The sequence below is a fragment of the Sabethes cyaneus genome, chromosome 1 (genome assembly GCF_943734655.1).
Source record: "Sabethes cyaneus chromosome 1, idSabCyanKW18_F2, whole genome shotgun sequence".
Lineage (NCBI taxonomy): Eukaryota > Metazoa > Arthropoda > Insecta > Diptera > Culicidae > Sabethes > Sabethes cyaneus.
The window spans coordinates 108,454,776-108,479,341 of record NC_071353.1 but is presented as its reverse complement, the minus strand read 5'-3'; the positions used below and the strand labels follow the sequence as shown (position 1 = coordinate 108,479,341).

General features: G+C 44.3%; 1 protein-coding gene across 2 annotated transcripts in view; it reads left to right on the top strand.

Annotated features, from left to right (window-relative positions):
• The window catches only part of LOC128745386 (serine/threonine-protein kinase Doa), a 202,230-nt gene that overhangs the window by 51,202 nt on the left and 126,462 nt on the right, over positions 1 to 24,566 (top strand). The window lies entirely within an intron of this gene.

Below are 24,566 nucleotides of genomic sequence, written 5' to 3'. Positions count from 1 at the left end.
ATGATCTAAACCTATACCAATTTGATATCTGTGCTTGGGAAGTAAGCCAAAACAAGTGACCAAGTTTCCTCATTTCAACAAGATTTCTTAACACCACGGTTCAACCTAGACCATTTTGATGTCCTTGCTTGGGAAGTACGCCAGAGAGAGTAACAAAGCCTCCTCGTGCCAACAGATTTCTTACGAACGCGATTAAGCCTATTCCAATTTGATGTCTGTGTTAGGGAAGTGTGCCAGAAAAAATGACAAGTTTGTTGTCCCAACAGATCTCAAATTCTTTACTGCGAGACGATTAAACCTCGGCGAACTTGATATCTGTGTTGGAAAAATGTGCTACAGCTGTACTGTTCGGGTTTAATACGACTCTGTATGAATACGCATGCTTGCCGTTTCATTAGAAGTGTAGTGAAAAGATGTGCTGTTGATAAAATGGGATTGAATTGGTAAAATCCCTTCAACGTGGGAAACCATGGATAATAAAAACAATCTTTAAATTCAGTAAGGTAGCAGGAAAGCAATAGTTTGTGTTCTTGATTTTGTTAAATTGTTTTCAAATGCACAATCTTTTAAGAATTGAACGTATGCAATGTTACTACTTTGATAAATGTTACATACAACGCATGTAGCATGTATATATGTTGCATATAGCATGTATACATGAAGAATCGAATGATTACAAGCATGAATACATGCCACTATCACTACAAAGAGACTTACGTAGTCCTGCATCACCTATATATGCGGTCGTGTCTTGTACACAACCCCTCTAATTTTTTTTTGCGTATCACAATTAACCTAGATCGATTTGATATCTGTGTTAGAGAAGTTCACCAGAAAAAGTGATAAGGTCTCCTCGTCGCAACAAGATTTCTTGATTTCTTAGAACCGCGATAAATCTAGACCAATTTGATGTTTGTGTTAGGGAAGTGCGTTAGAAAAAGTGGAAAAAATCCCTTGCCCCAACAGATCTCAAATTCTTTACGGCAGGACGATTCAGCTTAGACGAATTTGATATTACGTACTTTAGCAGCCGAGAGCCGGAGTGGCTCTTGTCGTATCAAGAATTCCTCTCCATTGTACTCGGTCCTTAGCTACTCGTCACCAATTCGTTGCGCGTCTCGACCCACGCAAGTCGGCTTCAACCTGGTCGAGCCATCTAGCACGTTGGGCCCCTCTATTCCTGGTGCCGGTGGGGTTTTTTAAGAGAACGAATTTCACTGTACGGTCGTCCGGCATTCTTGCGACGTGGCCGGCCCACCGTAGTTTCCCAACTTTCACCAGGTGTACGATGGGAAACTCTTCAAGCATTGCCTGTAGCTTGTGATTCATACGCCTCCGCAACTCTCCGCTTTACGTTTGTACTCCGCCGAAAATAGTCCGCAACACCTTTCGTTCAAATACGTGCCTTCCGTAAGCAAAGTTACTGTCTGTAGTCCCTAGAGGACTACCGGTCTGATTAGCGTTTTGTGCATCGTCAGCTTTGTGCGGCGGCGGATGCTCCTAGATCGAAGCGTCTTGTGGAGGGAAAAGTAGGCTCGATTTCAAGCATGAACGCGTCGTTGAATCTCCTTACTTGTATTATTGTCGGCGGTGATCAGAGATCCCAAATATACGAACTCATCAACCACTTCCAGTTCATCACCGTCAATAGTCACTGTCCGTGGGAGGCAAACGTTTTTTTCTCTGGAACCTCTTCCTACCATATACTTGGTTTTCGACGTATTAGTTTGAATCCCTATCCTCCTAGCCTCGGTTTTTAGTCTGGCGTAGATTGCCTCCGCCGTCCCAAGGTTTCTAGTAATGATGTCAAGATCGTCTGCGAAGCTAGGAGTTGGCTACTCTTGCTGAAGATCGTTCCTCTCGTTGCCGCAACCCTCTGCGCGATTTGCAAGGACTCGAGAGCGTCCCCGAAACGCGCACGTAGCACATAACTCGCTCAAGAGTAACTTTGATCAGCCGCGTCAATTTGTCCGGAAAACCGTACTCGATCATTATCGGTCATAGCTGTTGGCGTTCAGCTGTATCGCATGCTGCCCTGAAACCGACGAAAATATGATGCATGGGCACGTTGTACTTTCGACATATCTGGAAGATTTATCGAAGAGTAAAAATTTGATCCGTAGTAGCACGGACCCTAAAAAGCCCGCCTGATACTGCCCTTCGAATTCTCTTGCTATTGGGGATAGACGACGCAACAAAATGTGGGAGAGCACCTTGTAGGCGGCGTTGATCAACGTGATGCCGCGGTAATTACTGCAATCTAGCCGGTCGTCCTTTTAGTAGATGGGACAGACTACACCTTCCATCTGCTCCTCCGGGAGTTTTTTCTTCTTCCAGACCCTTGAAATTATCCAATGAAGTGCCGTTGCTAGCGGTTCTTGCCCATTTTTGTAGTGCGCTGCCAGGAGTCGGTTCTTTCCGGCGACACTATTATTCTTTAGCTGATGAATTTCTCGGCGATCTCTTTGAGATCGGAAGCCAACACAGTGTTGTCGTTTGTAGGCACTCCGAGGCTAACTTCCATTGCGTCTCCTGCTGCTATGCGAATTTAATATCTGTATTGGAAAAGTGCGCTGCAGCTGTAGTGTTTGGTTATAATATGATTCTGTATTTTTTTTAACGAGTAGGGAAATCTGCTCAGCACCTTAGAAGATACGGTACTATCAGACACCTGACAAGACAACTCAGGGAGTGGGGTTTGGTATCCCGACCCCCCTAATGGAGCGTGAGGACCCAGACCCACTAAAACCCCACTCGAGTCTCCAGCCTAAACCCTCCCTGGCACCACCTTATCGGTATTACTTCAGGGAGGGGCTATTGTGCTTAACGCACCCTCTTAGATAACTACTGGACTATAGTAGTTAGGCTATTTACTCGCCGTTGATCGGCTCTCCAGCGGTTTTGTAGCTCAAATACAATCTGGGTAGCAACCGCATTGACCCAGACGTCCGAGCTAGAACACATCCTTTGGACTAAGTTGTCCGGCGTTGTGTCCTGTCCGCTCACTGCCTGCATGTTATTTTTTGCGCCCGCGAAACGAGGGCACATAAAGAAAACATGTTCTGCAGTTTCTTCAACATCCACGCATTCGGGCACGCGGGGGACTCCGCATGCCCGAACTTATGCAGATACTGTCTAAAACAATCATGCCCAGAGAGAATCTGTGTCAGGTGGAAGTTGACTGGCGCCTGTCGGCCCACCCGGATACTTCCGGAATAAGTCGGTGTGTCCACCGGCCCTTTGTGGAATCAGACCATGCTCGCTGCCATGTGGTCATCGAGGCCGATCTTGTGGTACTCCGTATGCCAGTAGTTCCACGTTGGTTGAAGCACTCAACGTCCTCACTGACGATGATGCCAATAGGCATCATACCCGCTAAGACGCAGATTGCGTCATATGAAACTGTGCGATACGCACTCGCTACTCTCAAGCACATGAAACGATAGGTACTTTCCAGCTTACCTAGGTAGCTATTGGTTCCTAACGCCGATGACCACACCGGTCCGCCCGTTACCTAAGTATGAACTGGACCACGTTGGCTAAAAGCCTACGCTTGCTGCCATATACCGCAGAGCTATTAGACATCATACGAGACAATGCCGAAATAGCTGTGGAAGCCTTCTTGTAGGCATAGTCGACGTGGCTGCCGAACTTGAGCTTGTCGCCGACTATGACTCCTAGGAGTTTCAAGAACCGCGTTGACGAAATAGTGCAGTCCCCGACGCTGATATTTGCTTGCTGCACTGACTAACGTTCCACAACACCGGGCCCAGTATGGAACCTTGCGGAACCCCTGCGGTGATTGGACCCTCCCCCGTGTTGTAGCATAGCACCCGATTCTGAAAATAATTTTCCAGAATCCTGTACAGCGACACCGGCACTTGGACGTTCCGAAGCGAGTTAGCTATGGAGTCCCAACTAGCGCTATTAAACGCATTTCTCACGTCGAGCGTAATAACTGCGCAATAGCGGATACTCGTCCTCTTACGCTGGATTGCCACCTCGGCTGTCTTAGTGACAGACAAGATGGCATCCACCGTAGATTTGCCTTTACGGAAGCCGAATTGGTTCCTTGACAGACCGTTTGTACCCTTCGTGTACTGTACGAGTCTGTTAAGGATAACCCTCTCCAGCACCTTTCCGGCAGTATCGAGTAAACAGATCGGCCTATATGACGATGGGACACCCGGAGGTTTTCCCAGCTTCGGCGATAGGACCAGGTTCTGTCGCTTCCATCTGTCCGGGAAGTGGCCATCTTCCAGGCATCTACTCATTACTGCTCCGAATAATTCGGGAGTCTCCAAAATAGCCGGTTTAATGACCAAATTCGGGATTCCGTCTGGTCCCGGTGCCTTGCTCACCTTTAGGGATTTAGCGATCTCAGTGAGTTCCTCATTCGTAACCGTCGCATCCTCCCCAACCTCTAAGCCGCCGTCACCCACGTTACTTTGGATGTTCGGCATGGAGGCCGACCATCCTAAGCTATGGTCTGAGATACTGGAACGTCGGCCGTGGGACGACTCAGTGGCTTGCGGCCAGGGCCTTGGCTAGTGGCGCGGAAAGAGGCCCTCGATGTTTCACTCCAGCACCTCTGGCGATCGCTCTGCGGGCGCCGTCACGCCCTTGGTTTTTGCCATTACGACCCTGTAGGCATCACCCCACGGGTTCGCATTAGCACTAGCACATAACCTTTCAAAGCAGGCTCGTTACTAGCTTACTAATTTTATCCCACTCTTAAGCGCTGCGCGTGCAGCAACAAGTGCTACTCGACATTCAGCCCTACCTTCGTCCGAACGAGCTCTTTGCATAATTCTCCTCGCACGAAAGCACGCTCCGCGAAGTGCCGCAATTTCAGCTGTCCACCAGTAAGCCGGTGACCTCCCATACCTAGGTCGGCTTTTCCTAGGCATGGCAGCGTCACACGCTCGTGACAGTACCTCAATAAAATGATCAGCGTTCGGATCGGGCATACCGCGATCACCGCACTCTCTTCGGATCGCTTCCACAAATACTACGGGATCGAAGTATGCTGTCTTCCATCCACGGGTGGTTGGAGTGCTGGCTCTACCCACCACCGGCCGCCCTGTTATCAGACCAACCCCATAACGGACCGCCTGATGGTCACTGTGAGTGTAGCAATTGTCTTCCCTCCAGTCTACTATCAGTCCAGGACTGCCGAATGTCTGCACCATTACTACTGAAGGTACTTGTGGTACCGACGTTGGCCAGGTCTACGTTGAGCTTTGCCAGAGCCTCAACCGGAATGCGACCCCTATGGTTCGTGCGACGACTTCCCCACTCTACCGCCCAAGCGTTAAAGTCGCCCGCCACAACCACCGGCCTTAAACCAGTCAGCACAACTGATACTCGGTCTACCATCCGCGTAAACTGCTCGATAGACCAACTCGGCGGAGCATAACAGCTACAGTAGAACACTCCGCCCACTTTGGCAACCGCAAATCCTTCGTCTGAAGTTGACACAACCTCCTGAACCGGGAACCTGCTTGTCCATATAGCCGCCGTCCCAGACCTATCCGAGACCCAGTTGCCGTTTCTGGCAGGGACGCGATATGGATCCGAGATTATGGCAATGTCCATTGCTGACTCAGAAACTGCTTGGTGTAACAGCTGCTGAGCCGTGCACGTGCTACAGTGGTTCAGGTTGAGTTGTGTCACTTGCACTATGAACGTGGCTTAGTCGCCGGCACACCGGCCGGGCACCTTGGACCTCCGGTTACGTGCTTTGCGTCCCGTTTACCGGTACAGATCAGGCACTTGGGAGGCTCCGCGCAGTCCCTTGCTTTATGGCCAGCATTGCCACATCTTCTGCACAACTGGCACCCATCTGGCCCCTTGCAGTTCCAGGCTTTATGTCCGTGCTCGAAACACCGGAAGCAAGCTTCCGACTGCTTGAGCACGCTCGGTGAGCATACCGACCACCCCACTTTTAGCCTAGCAGCTTTCAGGGCTTTTTTCCGTCAGTCAGCGGAAGTCGTATGGTGGCTAGCTGGGTCATGGCCGGACCCTTGCGTAGGCGAACCGCCTCGGTTGCCACCACCACTCCACTTTGCTCTTTGAGAGCTTGTACAACCTCGCGCACTTCGGTGATCTCGTCCAGATTCTTAAGCTGGAGAGTCATTTCTGGTGTGAGAGCACGTACCTGCACTCCGTCCCCGAGCACTCCTTCCGCTATGGACTTGTATGCGGAACTCTTCTTGGTGGCGTCCTATAACTCAAGGATCATATCGCCCGTGCGTGAGCGGCGGATGCTCCGCACGTCCGCGCTCAGATCCTTGAGTAGGGCGTCTCCTCTCATGGCCTTCAGAATCTCCGAGTATTTCGACCCGTCGGTTTTCAGAATAAGAGCGTCACCCTTCTTCGCTCGCTTCCTTGCCGGTTTAGGTGGAGCTGTTTTTTTACTGGAGCCTCCCCCGCCTTTTCTCTTGGCCTTAACGTCGGTCCACGGGCCACCCGACTTGGAGTTTCCCGCTGGTCATCGGTTAGTTCTGCCAACCTGCTAGCCTGAGGGCTTTTACCGATCAGGCGTTTTTTCGGTCCACCAGGGGTGCTATCCCCCGGGGATTGTCTCAAACGCATGGCGGCCGCCTTACCGCTGCTGGTAGGGCTTTCCGTGGCCTCCTGGGCCGCGTTGCGACACTCCGTCAACGGGCAAGCGTCCGTCTGTACTGCCTTCGACGCCTTCATGGTCACCTTCTTCGCCTCTCCTGCACGCGCAACGAGGTCGTTGTGCGTTTTGGTCGCTGCATTCAAGGTTTTCCGAAGCATGAACAAGCTCTGCTTCAGGTCCTTGGAGAAATTGCCGCGACCTGACGTGAACTCGATTATTACATCGAGCTGCTGTGACGCTGCTACCACTTTAGGTACAGCGTCTCTATTCTTCTCCATCGCCATGATTAGCGCTGGGCCGTTCATCACTGTGCCCGGCGTGGTAGGCATACCGACGCCTTTGCCACCCACACTAGCGCTTGTAGTTGCATGCTTCTCCACCCTTGGTGGAGAACGCTGGATTCCTCCTCTCGTGAACGGGTTTTCCACCGTATCTACACTTGTTGTATTTTTGATTTTGTTTTCCATAAGAATCCCACGAGTTGAGGGGAAAGAAAAGTCCGCCGCATCAGAGCCCCTCATGATGCGGTAAGGGCTGATTACTGTGGAGGGTACTGGTACTCTGGTACTCCCCAGGCTCCGTTTGAGGCTGAGTATTTATAGAACCCCCCACCATTCATCCCTCGGCGCGGGTCGCATGACACCTCGGATTAGGGGTTTATCCATTCATGTTTTTACTTTTAGCCATGGATAACAGCTGTTAAAACCATCCTCCTTTGGGGGCTTTGGACCCTCTGCTCAGGTTCTCAGTATTTTCAGGTTCATCGAACATGCTTCTACCGAGATCCGTCATTTGCAGGGAAAGAGTTTACACTCAGCCTTCGCATGAGTGCCCCCTTCTCTGTCCGCATACGACCCTAGTTTCCACCGGTTGTCCGATTTCCACTAAGGAACGTATCCCGGATGGTACCACGAGGAGGTAGAAATAGGAGTTGCTAAATAAGAGGCTGTGGAACTTCGTGGTAGTTCTGGAGCGCATTATTCAATCATTTACCATCCATATGATTCTGTATGGATGCGCATGTCTGCTGTTTCATTGGAAATAATTCTGAAATCTGTTGAAGATTGAACGTATACAATGTTACAACTTTGATAAATGTTACATACAACTAGCGTTGCCAATCTTCCAGATTTGTCTGGATCTTCCAGATATTTTGATGCATAACCAGATAAAATAAGGCGTTTCCCAAAAATTGTCTATCTACTTAGTCCCAAATAAATGCCAAACTTTTTCCAGACATTTTCATTTTCGTTTTCCAGATTTTTGTAAAAACCGGTTGACATACAACGCTTGTAGCATGTGTATATGCCGCTTTTAGCATGTATACATGAAGAATCGTATAATTTCATGCATGGATACATGCTCATTTCGCTACAAAAAACATACGTAGTCCTACGTCACCTATGCGGTCGTGTCTAGTACACAACTCCTCTGATTTTTCGTACGAGACATCACTGTAATCCATATTTTAGTGGCCGATCGATAAAATTGGTCGAAGAAAAGGGGTAGTTGTGCACTTGTTGGATACTAGTGGATACTTTCAGGACATCAAAAGTGCTAAAGGGCTACACAGTATATAGTAAACAAAGATTGCATAACTTGAATATTGGATTTCTAAGTACTGGCAGCTACACTAAAAAAATGATCAAAAAGCAAACTACTTTCCAACTATTCAATGTTGTTCCGTTCCGTTCGAACATGTTTCGTCCTGGTTCTTGGCCTACAACCTTCAAGGCACAGAAATTTCTTTACAGTAGTCAGGCTGTTTACAGTTATTTATCATATTTGTTGATTACTTTAAATTTTAAAAAGTGAGGGAAAACCAACTTACTCTTCACCAAGTTGTACTGACGATAATCAAACTGATGTCTCTACTGGAAAGAAATCTCGTTTTTTAGTAAATGTACTGTAACTTACAAAACTAAGATATGGCATGACGCTTGACATTTGGTAATTTTTCGATAACGTGCACTTGAAATTCCATTGTTTTCTCCAATCGTTGTGCAGAAGATTGTGTCAAAATTATGAAAATAGATCAAGAAATTGCTAGGTTATTAGCGCTCGAACGAAGCCTAATCATTATCTGTGAAGCTCATATGGCCTTCCCGTCAGGCGCAGTCCTACGTCAAAGCAAATCGGTAAAAGTAGTCTGTTTTTGACGATTAGAAGTCTTGGTGGCAGCAGCGAAATTTTCCCGAAATTCATTTAGAAAATAGTTACGTGCTATGTATTCCAAACTTATGCCATTAAAAAGCCCTCAATAAATTACAAGTAAATTACCATTACGCCGGATCACGAATAAGCGCGAAACAACAAGCTCGCCAGCAAAAATGATTAACACACAGACACACCAGATGAAAGCAAGAGTAAAAAGTTTTGAAAATTTCCGATTCGCTCTATTTCCCTCTCCGAAGCTGCTGGCCGATGGCTGTGACGTGGTGGCGCTGCTGCGGCAATGAATACCGCGGTCCCGCATGCATCGCGCACGGTGGTAGTGCAACGAATAAATCAAAACTTGCCGAACCACACAGCACCAGCACCAGCAGCAGCAGTACCAAACATTGACTTAAAATTCTGTTTTCTTATTTTTTCCGGCGCGGTCCGATCAGCCGCTGCACCGATTTATGGCGCCGCTGGCGACGAAATCGAATCGGCGAACAACATTTTCCACCTTTATCATCTTCAGCAGTTTTTATTGATGCAATAACGTGATTTGATTTGATGTTTTTTTGTGAAAACGTTTCCATTAGTGAAAATTTTTGCCGATTGATGAAAATCGGAGGAAAGTAGCTGCGGGGATTTCACTTTCGAGCGCTGGTGTCGAGCAAATCGCTTCAACTTTTGAACTTTCCATTTTATTGCGCATCCAAAAACAGTCAGTATGTGGTGTCACACCCTTGGCTATCAATTTACAATTCTGTCCGGAAAAGATCAGTTCGCTACAACCTGTCCATCTAAATTGTACCCATCAAAAACCGTTGAATGATGGGTTCATTGCTTGATCCAATCCAGTCTCGAACGAAGGCGTTGTCGTACTTTCAAAGTTCAAGATCTTTCAACTGAAGGACGAGAGAATGAACAGTCGTCGTCTTCGTTTCGGTTCTCCAGGCTGTCACTGCGAAAACAAATTGAAAGTGGCACGCCATAGATTGTGAAATTAAGGTAATTGAAATCAAGATCTGTCAGTCAGTTCAGTGCGGTCTTGTGTATCCGAACCGTTTCGTACTAATGGTCTTAGTTGGTTGACCTTGGAGTTCGTTGTCGCTGCTGGCCAGGCGCATTCTATGATCTTAGTTCTGATGGACAGTGCTCGTAGGCGGCTAAATTTGCGATAAAAGTAATGTTTGCTTGCTGTATCGAGTCTCGAAAGACTGACTCTAATACGAACGACCTACCTCACTTCAAAAATTCAAATTTCATCACCCAACGAATAGGAAACAGGCATACATAACAAAAATACAGCCGGAAAAAAATAATTAATTCTAATCATGCGCCCTCAAATCATACATATATCCTCTGTCTCTTAACTGGTGGCACTTGTGAACGCGGTGGCGCGATTCCCAGAACTGCGCCGTTGCACGCTACCCTCAGAATCGACGTGGGTTACCACCATCGAGAATGGTAGTAGAGATTTGTATCAGCTGTGGAACAGAAAACAGAAACCAATTTTTTTCGCGCTGCAGGCGCCACGGAAATTGAATTACTACTCCCTATTACTCAATTTGTGCTACTTAAGCTCCGAAGGTTAAAATTTTGGACTCCATTATCCAGCCACTGGAGCAGTCCTCGGTTAGCGTGCTGTTGTGAATGAGGGCTACATAATGCGTCTCTCGTAGTACAGTAGTCAACTGCCTGCGAGTAGAGACCGTTATGTAATGTGTCTAGTCGTCTAGTGGATAGTAGAAACAAAAAATAAAAAGGGTTGACAATGGCGTAAAGCACCGTTTAACTAGCTTGCCTGCCAGAAGTTGGGTAAGCTCTTTGACAGCTTCATCAGGCACTCGCACTTGCTGAGAGTCACAATTGATTGAAGTTACGTATTGAGTTCAAGTTATACGCACTGCAATGCAAATGGTGATCTATAACCCGAATCTGATTGATTCTGATTGGTCTCACCAGTCTTTTTTTTTGACATGACATCGTATTTATTATCTACTATTCTAGTTGATTCAGGCGATTCAAATGCGTGATCAATTATCGATTATTACAGTGCTTGTTCAATTTTGTCGCTGGTCATTCAACTCACTAGTCGCTACTCATCAAAATTATGCTCTATTTGAACTGAGGCGATCAGCCGGAATTAATCGCGTAAACTTTTCAAGTAGTTCAGTATAAAACTAACCTACATAATGATAAAGTATGCAAGACCTATTTATTTGTCAAATGTAAATGATATAAAAATGTCGTTATTGCTGTGAAGAAAGAATTCTTCCGCCTGATCACTGAAAAATATGACCTTTTATTCTTGGATGAACCTACGTAAAAGGTCCGAGGCTGATGAAACATTGCGGTGGTTAAAGGAATAACCAACTGTAGAACCTACTTTGGACATTAAAATATTTGAAAGCAAAACTGGCGACATCCAAGTGGATATGCCTAGTCGCAAATCTATCATGTATCCGTGGTATTGCGGGCTTAAGTGATGTCTCCAAACTATTTGAGCTAATCGTTCTGGAAAAGTTGATTCAAGATTGCTTACACTGCATCTCCTGACTAGCATGGATTTATGCCAAAGCGCTCGACGATAACCAATTTATTCGCCTTTACATCGTTCATCATCCTTGCAGTGCAAGGAGGGAATCAAGTTGACGCCATATATACGGACTTTTCTGCAGCTTTCGACCGTATAAATCATGAGATAGCCATCTCTAAATACCACAAATTGGGCATTCACGACAATCTGCTGACTTGGCTTCGCTACTATCTCATTGGCAGAGCCATGTCAGTAACTTCCGCAGTAACCTCCGGCGCTCCCCAAGGCAGTCAGTTAGGACCGTTCATGTTTTTGCTGTATATGAACGACGTGAACATGATCCTCAACTATTTGAGATTATCATATGTTGACGATTTGAAAATGTACTATACAGTAAAAGGCCCTAATGACGCCAACCTCTTGCAAGAAGGTCTGGTGGAGACCTTTGGCGAATGATGCCGAATTAACAAGGTGTCACTAAATGTCATCTCAGTCATCTCCTTCGGTCGCAAACGTAATATGTATCTACACGATTACGCCCTTCGTGAGACGCACCTAAAACACGAAACAACTTTAACGGATTCGGAAGTCTTGCGTGACTCGGAACTAACGTTCAAGAATCACATTTCCTTCGTTGTATCCAGAGCTTCCTCACAACTAGGATCCCGAAATCTGCACACAGAACTGCGTTCCATCCATAGTAGCCTTTAGTTCATGATATTCCATAGCTCTTTGCGGTATCGCGTGCAGCTTTGTAGCCGATGATCGGATAGTCTGTAGACTATGTATTCATGGCATTTTTGGAACCACCCTAATAAGCTCCGCTCCGCTGCCATCCTTCCCGGTCGTTTTATTGTTCTTCAGCTGATTGATGGCCTCCTTATTGAGCTGGCACTTTTTACACGTTTATCGCAACGTTCTACATTTGTCGTCATGCCAGCCATTCTAGGTTTCCGAGGATGATCTTTGCTACTTTGATGGTGTTCCAACAATCCTCGACGGGAAGGTGGCTTCATCTAGCTTGTTATCTTCCGACAGCGCAGCTTCGGGTGAATGTGCTTTATTTTTAGCGACGTCAGATTGCTCAGAAGGCTGGCGTCGGTACGTTGTTCACAAGAGAGTTCTTGACACATTTTATTCAGCACCCGATAGTGACCTAAGTCAACTTCAGTGCTTCCATACCACCTTCCGGCCGATCTGACCGTTGAAATCCTCAATGATCTAGATGTCATAATTTGGGCAGTGGTCGTATTCACTCTCCAACTGCTCGCAGAACTCCTTCTGGGCATCGTCGATATCTCCGAGGTGAGGATTATGGACGTTGATTATGCTTCTGTTGAAGAACCGGCGCCCTGGACATTCAAGAAGCTGTACCCAGCTGCTGTGCATTGTTGCAGCTCTGCAGCTCCTCCAGCACACTTCCAACAGCGCTACGACGCCGAACCTACGGTTCTACAATGCGCCAGAGAGCACTCGAATGATCCCTTGGAAATTGAGACAGCAGTAATTCCACGTCCAGAGTTTCCAATCCAAAGTCCGTTTTCAACAAATGGGTCTATCCTATGCCTATTTTTTGCGTATTGATTTTTTATGATGACTTGCAGAGCCTGCGGCACCTCTCTGTCTCGCCGGAGAATCATCGTTCGCAGTTTACACTGGCAGGTCTGACACTGGTATGCGGACAATGATTAACCGACCCTAAAATGGAATTCAGACGCCGTTTTGAATCGCCGCTGGTATAGGGATCAAGCGCCCGGAAGCTCGAATGAATCCACTTTCCTTGTTAGCCCACGAAGAAGTTCCCACGGGGTTTGATTATCCGATCTTGCCTATAGTATGTGAGGCAGCCTGTTCCAACCGTAAGAAAAAATGTTCATTTAATTTATCAACCTTTTCAAGTTCGAAGCCAGGGGGTATAAAAATCAGGTGCTCCAGTGTGCAACAGTTCGAGCAGGTGAAAATATTTCTTGTTGAAACTCAAAGGCCGCACTATACGCACGACACTCCTTCGATGAAACCACTGAAAATGGTTCTACGTAGTCTACCGCTAATCGAGGTGGCAATCGTACAAACTGAACTGAAGGAGATTGGACAGAAACCACAGGTCATCTACCAGATGAATCGTCGAGCTGAAGCCAAGGACAGCTCTCGGGATCGGTTGCTTCTGGTCCACTTCCTCAAGGGATCCACCACCATCGGTGTACTGCGCAACATCCGAGGCTTGTTCCAAATCATCGTGAAATGGAAGCCCTACAGTCCGCGGATAAACGGATTCGACAACAAGCGTCAGCAAACAACCAGCCTGGTTGCAAGCGTACCGATCGCTCTCCAACCCCGTCGGCAAATCCCAGACCTGTATCGACTTCCTCTCAACAACCAATAAATCGCCGCCACGAATTCAACACCTCATCAAACGGCCGCCAACTCCCGTTCAGCCCAGCCTCACCGCGTTGCTGCAGCTACCTTTCCAGATCTTGGTTCTACCGTACCTAAACTGTCGTATGTCGGTGTCGCGTCCGGTGCCCCCGCCAGTGCCCCAACAAAAACGCTCGTCCAACTCATCTCGGAAGCAATCGCCGTTAAGCGTTTCTGTAAAACTTAATCTGAGCAGCTTCAAGCTGTAATCTCCCTTGTCAGCAAATATGAAAGCCCTCTCTATAGTTTATTGGAACGCTTGCTCACTGAGGAGCAAGCATATTGAACTGCTCGATTTTCTCAACGTGAAGAAGAACGACATCGCCGTCATCACGTAAACCCAATTCAAACCAGAGGTTACCTTCCACTTACTTACGTTGCCGGGAGGCGCAACGTAAAATTTCGCCTACTGCCGAGCTTCAACCTGAACGTCATTAAGGCCATAGGAGTGGAGGTCAGTACGTCAGTTAGTACTCAATCAACATAATTGCGGCCTACTGTCACAAACAAACTAAGGCCCGGGACGGTACTAAGGTTCAATTACGATTCAATTTGGACAAACTAACTTGGCGGCGGGAGAAGTACATCATTGCCGATGACCTCAATGTTCGCCATGAAGTGTGGGGCAACCGAAGGAGAAATCATAATGGGACCATATTGGCGGAAGACTTTGAGGCTGGCCACTACAACAACCTGGCGCCGGACAGTCCAACTAGAATTTCCAGATCGGGATCCACATCCTTTTGAACATCTGTATAACGAACGTGACCATCTCCGCAGCACCAGAGGTCTTCGAAGAACTCTCCTCCGACCACTATCCTGTGATGCTAAAGCTTACTGCTTCTACCGAAACGGTGGACAGTCGGCACTGACGAAACTACCATCGTGCGAACTGGATCAAGTTTCAACGTATCGTCGACGACATCATCGATTTCGAACAGTCTGCATACAGTCGCCGAGATAGAGCGATCCGCTTGCTACATGAGGAAGAAAAATTATAGCTGGCGAGGGCCAAGCCAAGGGATCTAAAAATATGAAGGCCCCCGGATTCACGTTCAACACGTGCTGAGAGCTTGGCTACTTCCCTTCAATGTGGAAATTAGCTAAAGTTATCCCAGTGCTCGAACTCTCTGTTCTCTCGAAGCTGTTTGAGAAGTCAATTTAAAGTCGGATTCCTTCGTTCACTGATGAAAATAGTGTCTTCCTGAAGAAACAGTTTGGATTCCGCAAAGGAAGGTTCACCATGCATCAACTCCAACGAGTTACCAATAATATCCAGCGAAATAAGTCGGTATCCAAGACAACAGCAATGGCGGTCTTAACATATCGAAAAGGCATTCGAATGTGCGGTATGACGGCCTGGTGTTCAAGCTGCATCGACACAATGTTCCGATGTCTCTTATCAAGATCATCAAAAGCTATCTGTCTGGCAGAGTATTCCTGGAATCTCTGAAGAGAGTCTGTTCACAAAAATTTAACATCCCTGCAGGTGTACCTCAAGGAAGTATCCTGGGGCCCATTTTGTATAACATGTATACATTTGACATCGCTCCCCTCCCAGAGGGTGGGGTACTGTCTCAGTTTGCGAACGGCACTGCAAGCATGTACGAAAGTGGTGTCATACGTGCTCTCACATGAGAGCTTCAGAGAGGTTTGGATACTCTGACAGAATATTTTACGAGCTGAAAAACCGAGATCAATGCGGCTAAAACTCATGCAATCCTTTTCCCACTACTATCAGACGTTGTCGCATGTCACTAGTGTACCAAGGCAATCAAAATTGTTAAGTAAATCTACTAAGCTCTGTGTGTAGCTTTCCAGGAAGGACGCTAATTCGAGCGACCCGTTACCTTACTTTAGACTAGTTAACGTCCAAGACGGGTTCGATATTGCCCCTACTACCCTGACGAATCACGTGGAACCACAAGGTGCAGCACTTATCAGCATCATTTCGTTTTACTAAATCTTACGCTGCTTTTAAATCTATGAATTGATGAGCTCCTTCTCAGCTCTTTTTCTTTAAGAGATACACCATGAGTGGTACCGCAACGCTATCTGCAGAAAATTAGCTGTAAAATTGTGGACTTGGTCACAAACGACAAATATGATCCAGAGGTGAACCGCACTCTTTGCAATAAACATAACTAAGCGTATCAGTGCAAATATATGCACAATTTAAATGCAAACAAATTGTTCCGTTCAATAACCGCCAAATATACGGTATTCATAAAAGGACATCCAACGTAAGCAATTAAAAATAAAAAAAAAACAAGAATTATTGAACTGTTCCAACAACCTCACATAGCAAAAGAAAAAAAAACATACGGAACTGCTGCATCGGTTTTGCTGTGTACAACAGCAAAAAAAAAGTCTCTTAAACCCACGCGCAATTTGCGAGAAATTAGCGTTGTGTGATGCAAAGCACGCGTCAAATTTAATTATTTTCGGTGGTCTGCACACTCGGCTTGTAGGTTTCGTTGACACACACGGAAGATGCAGTCCAATGCCAAACCGACTGCGGGTGGATTGGTGGACTTTGACATTTTAGGCGAGCGGACAATAACGTCACCAGCAAAGCAAAGAATAGGGTCTATTAATCGAATCCGAAGCACCGGGCAAATGATTGCACCCGAACGGCGAACGATGGCCGGTTTCTTCCCCAGTTCGAGACAGCAGCACCAGCAGGACAACGAAGCCTCTCCGCTATCAATGTCTGGAATCTTTGCATGTCAACATTACGGAGACAACGTTGTTGGTAGCACGAAGGATTTTGACCCGATTGAGTTGATCAATTTAATTAAATCAATGGAACACAACGAACACAAGGAGCGCCAATACTGCCAGTAGGTTCTCTGCACCGCCGACGATGGTAATAATTAATCTTCAGTGTTTGTAATAGGGGGTACTGGATTTTGCCGATTCTTTATCGATCGCAAACAAGTCCGAGCGCGAGAACATGTTCTTGGTCTTGTCTAGGGAACGTCGTGCATGGAGCGAAGATTTACGACCCACGTTCAGGAAGTAGTTGAATGTGAAAAATTCTCCTCTGATTTGCTCCAATGACTGACTGGTAAAGTAGCCATACACAGTAACAAAGTATAACAAAGAACTCTACGCGCTTCGCATGTGCGGAGCGGCCCAGCAGCCGGGTCTGCGGCAAGGGTCTGTCTGACTGCCGCACTTGTATAGCTAAATGTGAGTTGTGCCTACTTTAGGGTGACCGGGTTTATGTGAAACAAATATGACGTTCAAATTTTAGAGCCAAATTTTTTAGCAAATCTCTGTATAATCTCGGTCTTTGTTTGGCTTTGAGTTGAAATGTGATGTTTTTCGTAAAAAGTTGAAGATTATTTTCAATTGTCTTTTGTTCAATTCGAAATGTGCATTTTTCCTGCCGCTCTAATAACGTGCATGTAGAATCTAATCAACTGAAGAGGGAAGTTGTACCGTATCACAAATGATGTGCAAATGAAAATTTATTACATTTAATTGAGTTTAATTCTTTCGGTCCGCGGCGGCACACGAAAGAAGAGAAAAATGGCAAACTACGCTGAGCTGTGTGCGACGCGACGGCAAGGTAGAAGAACTCCGGCTGATGACCGACCGGCACACCGGATATAGCGGCTAGTTTATTCTCCTAAATGAAAGATAAATTGTTCGAGATGTTCTAAGATACCTAGAACTTTGATTAATTCAGCCGATGGATTGAGCGGGAAAGTTTTTATGACTCTTTTGTCATGTCACGGGGCTATTCGAACAATGTCCGATGGGTATTTCTCTAGTATGGACAATAAATTTGTCAATGTCATGTAACCTTCCACGCATTTCATAAAAAATATTTGGCTAACTGAGATAAAACTGCACAGCGTTTGTGGAACCTTCAGCTTTCAAGTAGTGAGAATTTTCGGCCTTGAGATTGTCCAAACCGATATCAATTTCCATAAGTCCAAATTGGTTGTTTACGGTGCCATAAAATCAGCACGCACGACGGTTGAAGTTGGGGAATAAAAAAAACTGTCTATTTTGCGCTAACAAATAGAACCACCCGTTTCTGTTGTCAGCCCTCGGTCTCTGTACCATTTAGTTGGTTCTGTCGGGTTCCCGCCGTTCATCATATCGGAAATTTGCATTTTACTGCACTCCCCTAGGTAAACATCATTCACATTACAAGCATTTGTTTCGGAGTGTGGTGTGTCTTGTTTTTGGTTTGACAATGGTAGTTCAATGATTCACTTCCGCTTGCTCGATTGGTTTGAGATTGGGAAACATAGGGTTGACTTTATCGTCGTTTTAATTGATTTCAAATAAAAAGATTTCGATTGATTTTATTTCCGGAGTGGTTCGCGATTAGGGCGCAACTAGCAAAATGTAAACAATAAGGAATATCCCTGTGATAATTTGCAAGAACATTTTGAAGTCGTTATTTAAATAAAAATGACAAAAATCGAGTCTAAAGACATAAATTGGTGTAGAATAAAGCAATCTTATAATTTCACAACAATACTGCATTAAATCCGTGCATTCAAGCTCAAAATCTAAGTATTCTAGTTGAACCCCTTGAAATAAGGCTCAAAGCATTTTGACAATGAGATTCGCCCAGCCCTGTTTCGCCTTGCTTTGATTTTTTTATTTGGTTTCGCCTGTTTCCATGCGCCTGGGTTTTGAAAACAACACAGTTTCCCTCTTTACTATCGCCTGTTTACAAAACGATTTGCAAATAAGCCTGTTACTTCATAGGGGCAACCGAGTCATCTTCCCAGTCCGAAAGTGGCATGTGGAGCATCGCCTGGCGAGAGGACGGAACGTTCTACACAGCAGGAGATGATTTACAAACCAATGGAAGAAGCTACTCCTGAGCAATGAGCAGCAAAAAAGCAACAGATACTAAAGCGGTTAGACGAAGACGTTGAAGCCATGGAGGAAATTATGAACGGGTCATCGGTTTGGAATATGCCAAGAATGTAATGGACTTGAACATGTACCAGAAAACCGGTACAGTCGCAATGGTTAGCATGCGAGAACGTCTCTTTGGTAAAAATCTAGAAATACTGGAAAAGATATTCGACGAGTACGATCTGGTACTACAAGAACTCTCATGGATGCCTCAATCTCGCATGCAAAAAAGTGCATACCCTGCTAATTACTATGCCGTAAAGTACAAACACATTATTGATCAAATCACATGAAGAGCTATTTAAATCAACAATCGCCGAGTTGAAATAGGTGTTCCTGGATGCGGAAGTTGATGAAGCCGAAGAAGAGAAAAGCCACAATAATGCACTAAAGTCCAAATCAAATTGCACTAAAGTCAACGAAATTGTTCCAAGCAAAGAAAAAGGACCTGCATAAGGGAAAGGAAAGTAAGAGGACTCACGCAATGATGATCATCGGAAGGAACTTCAAGAATCGATGAAACAAAAATGAATCACTGCTGAAGGATGTATATAGAAGTTGGGTGAACCGATTACAGTAACAACCTGCAAAAGCAGATGATAAACTTCGGAGTATGAAGCGTGGTTATTCAAATTGCAATCGGTTGCAGGAGAAAACCTAATAATGAATTTGAAACCCTTCAACGTACTTTTTATTTGTGGACTAGAAACGATACTTCTTTCTGTAAGAAAAGTAAATGAAAAAGGGTCACTTTTACAAAAGTAAATGCATTTTCGAGTTTGAATACGAAGTTTTTGCTTTGGGAAAGATTGTCGACGGATTGTTCCTCCTCGAATGTCCAAATTGCGGGGAGCTGTTGGAATAAATATTCGTTTCAATTTGTCATTCTGTGATAAAACAGGGGAACTGTTAAACACTCACGTTGTAAGGTTCCAGCAGAACGTCAGCTGTCATATGAACGCCGTAATGTTCTTCAGATTGACGTAAAATTATTTGTGTTTACGCTGAGGTATTGTTTACCGTAAGATATTTTATCTATCGCTAATTCAATCTAACCTTCATAAATGATCTGACTGTCAACGCATAATAAACTCAGGTTATTTACCTAAGCCAGAAGAAGCTTATTATATACGAAAATTAACAAACTCGAGATACGACGATGATCAATCCGGCTCATGCAAACATGCAAGTGAAATTATCTTTGTCATGCAATAAACCAATTATCTAGCGGTGTTTGATTACTTTAACAAAACTTTTTGCCCTTTAGCCGTTTAAAACATATTGCATACAACTGGACCTTTGATTGGCGGCGCCTAAAGTCTTTAATAGAAGTGAGGTATATTAGCAGACCCACTTATTTAATGATCCTTATTTATTACGCACATTATCGCATTGCTCATGACGGTAATTTGGTACGCACACTGCTTTTCTGTAATTTTAATGAACCTTTGCGATTGATTGGTTCGATTGATATTTCCTTATACGGAAATTTCGGATCATTTTTGTTTGCACGTCCTTCCTTAATTCTGTGAACGTACAACGAATATAGACTAAATAAAAGAGAGAGTAAAGATACTTTTCGACCAGACCAGACCGGTGATGTCCTTCTGCAGTCGAACGGCGACAGTTGCTCAGAAACGAAATTGTCACATCGCCACAGCGCGAGTACTAACCGCCGACCTTTTGGGTGCATTTGCATGTTAATTATTCATATGTATGACAGCTATGCAGTTCACCTTCTGTTATTGACCACTCTATATTACGATTTCATTTTCTGATCTTGTTTTTTTTTCTCTCTTCTATTACAGGTAAGCCAATTCGATTTCAACTTACTCGCCAGGAACACCTGTTTTTGTTTCTAAAAGGTAAACATGATTAACCAACGTTTCTGTTTGACTTCACCAGGGTACTTTTTGATGGAGTCAAGTCATTTTGTATTCTTAGCTCATCGTTTGCAAAACGGATTTATCCCTGACCGCGATACTGACTCACATCGTTCGCTATTCTGAAGTTGAACGACTTTTCCGCACACCAAACAAGCAGCGACGTTGCGTGTTGCGTTTTTCTTTTGGCCGTTCTTCCCGGTTGCCCCAATAAAATACTCTACAATTTCAAGGCAAACCGTGTACCTTTCTTCCTTTGCCTGCGCTGACGACATCGACGACTCCCCGGTGTATGCACTCTATAGGTACTGTACGAATGACTGAGTCCGAGACAGACATCCTACCGGCCCGTTTACTTCCACCCGCTTGCAACCACACAAAACCATGCATCGAAAGTTGAAGGAAAGGAACCTTGAAAAGTGCAATTCTGCCTAAGGAGTGCACAGCACAACACCGGCGGACTATACATCGCCTATCGCATGCTATGGGGCGCAGAAAGTGGTGCGCTCCGCGCGCGGATCTAATGATTGTTCCTTACAGACAGTCAACGTCGTCGGGCCTACGGAGTGCTGTGCAAACCCGTTTTCGTTTTTGCTGGCGTTGTTGTTGTTGTTGTTGTTCTTGTTGTTGTTTAGCGATTGTGTGCTGCTGATGGTGACAAGCCGCGGGCAGATCTCCCTCAAGAAGTTCATCGACTCGCTTGACTTGATTAAGCTCGCGCCATCTCTTCTGTAGCAGTCGCGCAGTGTTTCCAGCTCTCTTCCTCTCTCATTTTGTGTACTTTGTGTAAATAAATACACGCGGTAGCGAAAATTGCGATGAGTCAACACAACCGTGTAGTAGTTGCTCGATTCGAGCAGTTTGATTGTGATTGATGCTTTTGGTTGCTATCGGTGTTGAACTGAGTTGAGCTACTGTTCATGTTGCCGGTTCCGTGCAGAGATAGTGGTCACTCACAGTGGCTTGAGCCCTGTTGTTTTGTGAGTTAGCGTGTTGCGGGGGATATCGTGAATCATAGCATCAGTGGTAGCTAAAATTGAGTAACTGTATAACGAAATATGTACGAACATATTTTTAATGACAACGTGTGGAACGTTGAGCGGTGCAGGTTTTTATTGTTTTTCTGCTTTTGTTTCGTATTTTAACAATAACAATTTTATTGTCATTTTCTATTTTGTTAATTTTTGCACTAAATGTTGGCAAAAATTTGATAAATAATTAAATGATAATAATAAGTATTTTTTCAATTTTTTTTAAATATTGTATAACGGTATGGCCCAACGCTGTAGGATAATTTTGAAAAATGCCGTAGCACAACAGTTAAAACCCCTAAATACAGGGTACCTTCAATATAACACCCTCGTTATTACGTAACCTCGAAACAACGTCACTCGATATAACGTACAATTTAGCTCGACGTAACGTACATATTTTCAAGTGTTGCAAATCTTTTCAGAAACTGTATTTAAAGTTTCATTTAGAATAATTTAAATACCCTGTCAATCTTACAGATTCACAATGGTCATCTAGTGCCTCGGTAAAGGTTCCTGAGTTCCAATTCGTGCATTTCACAGCACAGTGCTGCACAGTTGCAAAAACACTATCATTAGCTATTACGTAAAAATGCGTAATTTTTCAAAGCTGATGTCTTTGGAAAAGTTTATTATTACAATACAGAACATCTTATTACACTATTAGTGTTACCGTGAATCTACCTATTAGGGTGATACAAACTTTTGTTTTTGTAAATGAGTCCAAAAAAATTTGTTTCATCGGAAAAGTTGTAGAACAGCCCGAAATCAGTAACTTTGCTGAATAAAGTAACTATCTATCTCTTACTGTTTGCGAAATACAGGTCGAACTCGATTATCCGGAGGTTCGATTATCCGGGGGCTCGATTATTCGTAATTCGATTATCCGGAAAAAATGGCTCGATTATCCGGAAGTCATAATTTTCGGTTTTTTATTCTAAAAGAATTACGAGAAAGCAAACCTTCCAGACTTGTTTTACCAACTTTGATACATTTTGGCTAGTAACAGTAATAGATATAATAATAAATGGGAACTCCACCAATTTATTGGACATACAATATGCACACTTTGAGCAATACAGTTCTAACGTTTTAACAAATGCCAACTACGATCTACCACAGATAACGAAAAATTTGAATTCAATCTCATTTGTAGTTCATTTAAGGTTCAAACACAGGCAATTAATTTTCACGAAGATCATGATTTCCGCTGAGTGTGTACATACGCATATAATGCACACACCACTAAAGCACTGTTTATTCCCGATTTTGAATTGCCCTACCGTAATTTCTACAACTTGAAAAAAGAAACAGTTTATACAGAAAATATACCCCACTTTTGTTGAAAAATATCTTGTATCTTCCAATAATCCTCTCAATAAAAAACAGTAGTGAAAATTAAAAAGCTTGCTGTACACCGCGATTGTGTTGTTTACATATACACGAATACGTTGTACTCTTTCTACTACTACTTGAGCGGAATTATCATTAAACCAGCGATGCCAACTTTAGAGCCAATACTTTTGTGATGGTTTTTATCAAGTCGCTGTTTTTTTCGAATTACTCTCCATTTAAGTAATTACAATCTAATATTTTACTACTGAAAAATCAAAAAATCAAAATTGATTTAAAAACCCATGTAAAACACAATCATCAAACCGTTATTTTTTTGATCCAAAATAAATGTGGATGTACAAAAGCCATAAACTTGGCTCCTATGGTGGATTGGTTTCTCCCTGAGAGAGACTCGCGCAGCCAGTACGATCTGTCAAATGCAGCCAGCCGTTATCGTTGGTCAAAAATGGAAAAGTATTGATAACTCACAGTTGGTGATTTTTGAAAAACACACATTTAAAATTGATTTAGTCTTGTTTTTTCCACTGGAAATTGACTTTTTTGAAAAATGTGAAATACCCGTGGACCAACTAGCACCAAAATATATCATTCTAAAACGCGCAGTTCACATGCACAATGAGGATTTCACGCACAAGTTTGATTTGTTAACCCAAAAATGAAACCAAGAACAGCCAAAGCATGAGAAAAAGAGGACCGTCTTCGCAACTCTCTCTCAGGGTTTTCTCGCAAGAGTAAGCTACACAGAAAGAAATTTCATGGTAGGGTATACTATATTAGAACGTAAAAATGAAAGAACGCACCAGTGAATATTGGCTAAAAAGATTTCTGTTTAGCCCTAGCGTTATTTAGTCAAATTTATTACACGTTACTTTCGGCGTTATTTCAATGTATAACAAAAATAATAGATTCGTAGTAAAAATTTCTAGACATTACCATGAAAGGTTGTAAAATTGTCTGAGAACATGTTGCTTAGTCAAGAATCATAATAAATCTAATTAGTTTTTTCATGGTACTTTCAATAGCAAACGTCTTCATAAAAATGGCACGAGTTACCATCGTTCTCGTTTCAATGTTGCGATGCTTTTGTATGAGTCTGTTGAAGCATTTTCAACTGACGTTTTTAAAATTTTGACGATGCGGTTTAGCGTAGGCGGAAAGCTAAGGCTAAGGCTTTACTACGAGAGGTAAATAAACGCCTCAAGCAAGCGGATCCGGGAATCGAATTGATGTCCGGTAACCGGTAGAGATGACGATTGTAAAGAAATTATGAAATAAGCTTTACGAAAGCGATGTGAGGATTAAATTTACCGGGATCGCACGTACACTGGTTAGTATGAGTGCAAGCCACCAATAATTCAAGTGAAAAAAGCGAAGCCTTGGGTTTAACCGTCCTTCTAAGACTTGACCCTTTTTTATCGACAGGCTCCAAGCCTGCTATTGATGCACGGAACAGTTACGGGGCTAGTGCAACAATCCTACTGACTCCATCTATCAGCACCGCCTAGCTTTGCATATAATATTCATGTAAACCCAACCGCTTAGTTGGTTTCGAGGTATGATGCCGGCTTAACAAGCCACTCGTCGTATTTTCGAATCTCGAGAGCCTTTTAGAGTCAGTAGGATTGTTGCACTAACCCCGTAACTGTCTTGTACTCTAATAGCTGGCT